Below are 5769 nucleotides of genomic sequence, written 5' to 3' on the forward strand. Positions count from 1 at the left end.
GGGGTGAAGCACAGGCCCCCTTCCTGCTGCAAAACCCCACCCATATCAGGGCGAACTCTGCAGGGTTAGAGACGTGAAGAGCCAGGCAGGTCTTTTCCAGGGTCCTACTGGCTGCTCCCAGTGCTGGCGGCCACTTTATCACATGGCCCCCAGACAGATAAGTCTCCTTTCTTTCCCACCTAAAGTGGACACTACTATTTTTCCTCATTGCCCCAACCGTGGAGATAGGCTAGTGTTAAAATAAACAAATAGACAAGATAAAAACTTCTCTAAAATCAGGAGAAAAATTATAGCCAGTATTTATTGGGCACTTGCTATGCCAGCTAGTGTTCTAGTAGTTTTTTGTTTTTTGTTTTTAGTTAATAGACTATTTTTTTTGAACAGGCTGAAGTTTTACAGGAACGTTTGGGCAGATCTTACAGAGTTCCCATATACATGCTCTCTTCCATATGGTCTCTCCTATTACAAACGTCTTGCCTTAGTGTGGTACATGTTTTACAAATCATGAGCCAATGTCACTACATTATTATAAACAGAAGCCCATAGTTTACATTAGGGTTCTCTCTATATGTTGTACAGTTCTGTGGGTTGTTTGTTTCTTAATATTTTCATTGACAAATGTTCACACATATACTTTCCATACCTGGTGTACAATCAGTAGCTCACAATATCATCACATAATTGTGTATTCATCACCATGATCATTTTTAGAACATTTATATCACTCCAGAAAAAGAAATAAAAAGAAAAAAGAAACTCATACATACCATGCCCTTTACCTCTCCCTCTCATTTTGACCGCTAGTATTTCCATCTACCCAATTTATTTTACCGTTTGTCCCTCCTATCATTTATTTATTTATCCATATTTTTTTTACTCATCTGTCCATACCCTCGATAAAAGGAGCATCAGACACAAGGTTTTCACAATCACACCATCACTTTGTAAATTATACAATTGTCTTCAAGAATCAAGGAAGGTACTTCCATCCAGCCACTCCAGTACACCATAAACTAAAAAAAAGGATATCTATATAATGCATAAGAATAACCTCCAGGATAACTTCTCAACTCTGTTTGAAATCTCTCAGCCACTGAAACTTTATTTTGTCTCATTTCTCACTTCCCCCTTTTGTTCAAGAAGGTTTTCTCAATCCCTTGATGCTGGGTCCCAGCTCATCCCAGGATTTCTGTCCCATATTGCCAGAGAGGTTTACATCCCTGGGAGTCATGTCCCACGTAGAGGGGGAGGGCAATGAGATCACCTGCTGAGTTGGCTTAGAGAGGGAGAGAGGCCACATCTGAGCAACAAAAGAGGTTCTTTTTTGTTGGGCATAATTAAAGGTAGGCTTAGCCTATCTTTTGCAGGAATAAGTTTCATAGAGGTGAGCCCCAAGATCGAGGTATTGATTTGGTTGTCCCCACTACTTGCAAAAATATCAGAAATTCTCCAAATGGGGAAATTGAATATTTCCTCCTTTCTCACCAGTCCCCCAAGGGAACTTTGCAAATACTTTTTTACTCATTACCCAAATTGTTCTGGGATACATCGGGGCATCACTCTGTGGTTTTTTTGACAAATGCGTAATGTCATGTATCCACCATTATAGTATCATTGCAGAATAGTTTCACTGCTTCTTAAATGCCCCATGCTTCATCTGTTTATTCCTCCGCCCAATTCCCCTGGCAACCACTTATCTTTTTACTCTTTCAATAGTCTTGCCTTTTCCAGACTGTCATATAGTTGGAATCAGGCAGTATGAAGACTTTTCAGACTGGCTTCCTTCACTTAACAATGTGCTTATAAGCTCTTCTTGGGGGTTGAGAGCTCATTTCTTTTTATCTTTTATTTATTTTTTATTCCGTTGTATGAATGCACAACGGTTTGTTTTTCATTCACCCATTGAAATACCTCTTGGTTGCTTCCAGATTTTGGCAATTATGAACAAAGTTGCGTGTATCAATTCATTTAATCCTCCTAATGACTCTGTGGGATGGTACCTTTATCCATGTTTTGCAAATGAGGACATTTTGGCCCAGAGATATTGAAGAACTCACCAAGGTCACACAGCAAAAGGTGGCCGAGTCAGGACCAACCTCGAGGTCTGGCTCCTGAGGCCTGGCCTTCTGTCACTTCACCATGCCTCTGAATAATTAGAGCAAATCTAAATTGTTTTCTAAATAGTTATTTTTCCAGATTTCTGAGTCCTGGTAGAATCTGGGCCAAGTCTCCCTGGGCTTCCGAGTCCCTCGATACTAAGATGGGAATAGGATGTTTTGTCCCACTATTTTGACCCTGGGTTAAATGTCCTCGACGACCTCTTGGGATCACTGCACTCTGATCCCACCCTTGCCTCTAGCCTCTCTTCTTACCTCTGGCTTCTTGGTAAGGAGGTCACTGGGTCAGAAGCCATATGGAAAATGCTTAAGGCGGTGCCTGACCAGCACAGGGTAAGGCTCAGTAAGTTACTGGATAAAGTTTTCCTGGAGAAACTAGATCATCCAAAAGGGATACACGAGGAAAGACCTCACTCCATGCAAACATAAAGTGATGTCTGCAGATCTGTCCAGGAAGAAACTCTATAGGTGGATATACCTCTCTGGCTGTCAAAAGTTGATCTGTAGTTCATCTTGCCTGGTTTCTTTTTCCCTTCCCTCCACTCCCTGCCTTCATCCCTCTTGTTCTTATTTGACCCTCCTTTCCTTCAATAAATGATGGTCGAGACCCAGCAGTAATTCCAGGCAGAGTGCTAGGGGCTAAGTATAGGCCTAAGAGACAAGGTTCCCTCTTCATGGGACCTTGATTCCTTTTTTAGGGTGACTGACAGTAAACGAGTAAGCAAGCAAGGAAATCCAGAGTTGGGAATTACACTAAATGCTAGACATGAAAACAGTCGAGAGGCTGTCCTTTGGTGTGAGAGCAGGGAGGGCTTCTCAGAAGAGGTGGCATTTAGACTGAAGCCTGGAGAATGGGGTGACCCTGCTTGGTGAAAAATGCAGAGCAGAGCATTCCAAGCAGACGGAATGGCACGTGTGGGTCAAAGAACAGAAAGAAGGCCCAGGTGGGTGGAGCTTGGTGAGCGAGGGGTCTGGGGAATGGTATAAGGGGAGGGGGGTCGGAGTTCTGTAAAGCCCTGCTCTTGCTTCATCCTAGTGCTCTCTCTAGCTGGCCCCACCTCTGGTCTGAGACCCAGGCAGGTCTCACACAGTGGACTGTTGGCTTCAGGCCTCAGCCTCCTTCTCCCTCCTCTTTATCCTTCCGTGGAGCTTCCCTTGGCGAGTCCTGACACCCTCCCAGCGAGGGGCCTCAGCAAAGCCTGCCCCCAGCATGTGTTGGATACGGCAACCAGGAGCCAGCATTGCATTGCTTAGGAGCAGGGCCTTCTTTTCCAGGGAGATTTGTTTCCTGGCAAATCCCCAGCATCTGGTGAGTGAACCCTTGGAGGTCCGCAGGTGCCTAAGCATTCTTGGGGCAGGTGGGGAGTTAAGTGTCAAAGGTTCCGTTGGCGCCTCCCATGAAGTGTGTGCAGGCGTTTGTGCCTGCACGTGGTCCACACAGCTGGAGGAAGCAGGCACGCTCTGATCCAAGCACTCAGATGATGGGAACCACCAGGCCATGCGGTTCAACCCCGTCATGACCCAAACTAGTGTCAGTCCAGGCTGGACGCTTTGGGGGAACTCTAGGAAAATAAACCATTCTCTGCAGAAGTGGAATTCTCTTCCCTTTGCCAAGTGCATGCCCATAGCCGTCTTGTTCCGTCCTCCCAACAGTGAGTGAGGTAGGCTGATGATCCCCCCTTTGCAAATAGGGAAACTGAGGTTTGGTGAGGTCAAGTCTCTCGTTTAAACTCAAACTAGTAAATGTTGGATCGGAAGTCTTGAAGTCACGTCTAAATTGGAGTCATTTTTTCACTCTTCCTTATTTGTGGCCCTGGGAACCCAGTCCCAGCCTCCTTTTTCTCACCTGAAAATGTGGAGAAATGTGATGTGTCATAATGCTCAGCACAGGGCTTTGTCAACAGTAGGTGCTTAATAAATGCAAAGAGAGTCCCCTCCCCCTCCAGGCCTTCCAGCTGTGAGCCAGGGTGCTCTCCAGTACCCCCCCCCCCCCCCCCCCCCCAGCTTCCTGGCCTCATGGTGTTTTAGGTTCATGGCTGTGACCTTGCAAAAAAACATCTTAATATTTGTTGCTGGGAAGATAAAAACATCTGGAAGGTTATTCGATCTCTTTTCTCTCCATCCAAATATTTTGGTGTCATGAAGATAAAGCCTCAGAGATGTGACTGCCAGGGATCAGTTTCCAGAAGGCCATAAAACACAGAGGGTCCTGGAAGGCCCCCCTCGCCGCAATCCAGCAAAGTGCTCCTGATATCCCACACGTGATTGTTTTTTACAAAATCGCTGAACTAGCCATGTTAGCTGTATTGATCAATAAATTACTTTGATGAAAACTCAATAGGCAATGGCCTCCTGGCACTCATCCCCACACAAAGGAAAGGCTTTTACACTTTTTCTATTTCAAAATCCTTGGTGCCATTTCCTGTCCCATTTTCCTCTCTCTGTACCACTCCCCGGGGGCCGCTGCCCAAGCTCACACTTACCTGAACGGGCCTCGGAGATGTCTGAGAGCTTGGCCAGCCCCGTGGGGGTAGAAGCGTTCCATCGTCCAGGCCCTAAAGAAGGGCTGTGCTTTTCAGGGATCACTGGACTCGCTGCCACCGCTGCTGCCCCATCTTCCTTAGAGTTCGTGAATCTCATGATGAGCAGCTCTGCTGGGGCGAACGCCCGTTACAGCACCAGCCTCCCTGCTTGGGAAACTGGGATCCAGAGCAAACCCATGGCTTCCTTCTTCCCTCCCTCCTTCCTTCTTTCTTTTCCTCCATTTCTCTTCCTCTCTCCTCCCCTTTGTTCTCTCTCTCTCTGCCTCCCCCCTTTCTTTCTTTCATGTTGCATTTTCTGAGAACCTCCTCTGTGTTGGAAGCTTTCCATGCTCCGTCTTACTGTTTCCTTTCCCAGAGGCGAGTGTCTGAAGGTAACTTCCCCCCCTCCCCCCCGCCTTAAGCACAGCGAAAGCCCTTACTGCTTGCTCATACAAGGCGGGTGTTATTCTAGGTGTTATGTGAATCGGACAGGGCAGCTGAGGCTGGTAGTTACTGGCCCAGACCCTGGCACCTGCTGCCTGGTTTCAAATCTTACCTCCTGACCATGGGAAAATTCCTAATTTTCTCCATCTCTAAAATGGGGATTAAACAAGTGCCTGCCCCACAGAACTGTGGAATAGAACTGTGCCTGGCATATCATAAGCACCACGTGTTGGCTGCTTTTAGCTGGCGAGGATGCACTGACCTAATATGTTTAAAGTGCTTTAGGACAGTGTATGATACACAGAGCTTGGTGTGTGCCAGCTAGTATCATCAGCATCTCATTTAATCGTCACAGAGACGCTGTGAAGCAGGAACTCTTACTCTTCCCACTTTACAGATGAGAAAACTGAGGCTCAGTGAAAGTCCAGCGGATGGGCCAGGATCTCGTATCTCAGGCCTGACTCCAGCCCGCCCATTTTCCCGAATGCTATACTGACAACCTCATGCAATCTAGTGTTTTGAAGTTGAAAGGCACCCGGAAGATACCTAGACTAGCAAAAGAAATGTGGTATAAAACAGAATATATAAAACCTTATATATTATAAAACCTTATAAAACCTTGTATAAGTCTGGAAAGGTGAAGTGACTGGCCTGAGGACACATGCCACAGTTAGGTCAAATGACTC

At 46.2% G+C, this 5769-nt stretch overlaps 1 long non-coding RNA gene across 1 annotated transcript; it reads right to left on the minus strand.

Annotated features, from left to right (window-relative positions):
- Positions 1-275: 275 nt before the first annotated feature.
- On the minus strand, positions 276-4874 carry LOC143663707 (uncharacterized). Its single transcript, XR_013166127.1, has 2 exons — positions 4601-4874; positions 276-3963 (listed from the first exon to the last, which is right to left on the minus strand). It is a non-coding gene; the product is annotated as an uncharacterized LOC143663707 (long non-coding RNA).
- Positions 4875-5769: the final 895 nt, after the last annotated feature.

The sequence above is a fragment of the Tamandua tetradactyla genome, chromosome 2 (assembly GCF_023851605.1).
Source record: "Tamandua tetradactyla isolate mTamTet1 chromosome 2, mTamTet1.pri, whole genome shotgun sequence".
NCBI classification, from domain to species: domain Eukaryota; kingdom Metazoa; phylum Chordata; class Mammalia; order Pilosa; family Myrmecophagidae; genus Tamandua; species Tamandua tetradactyla.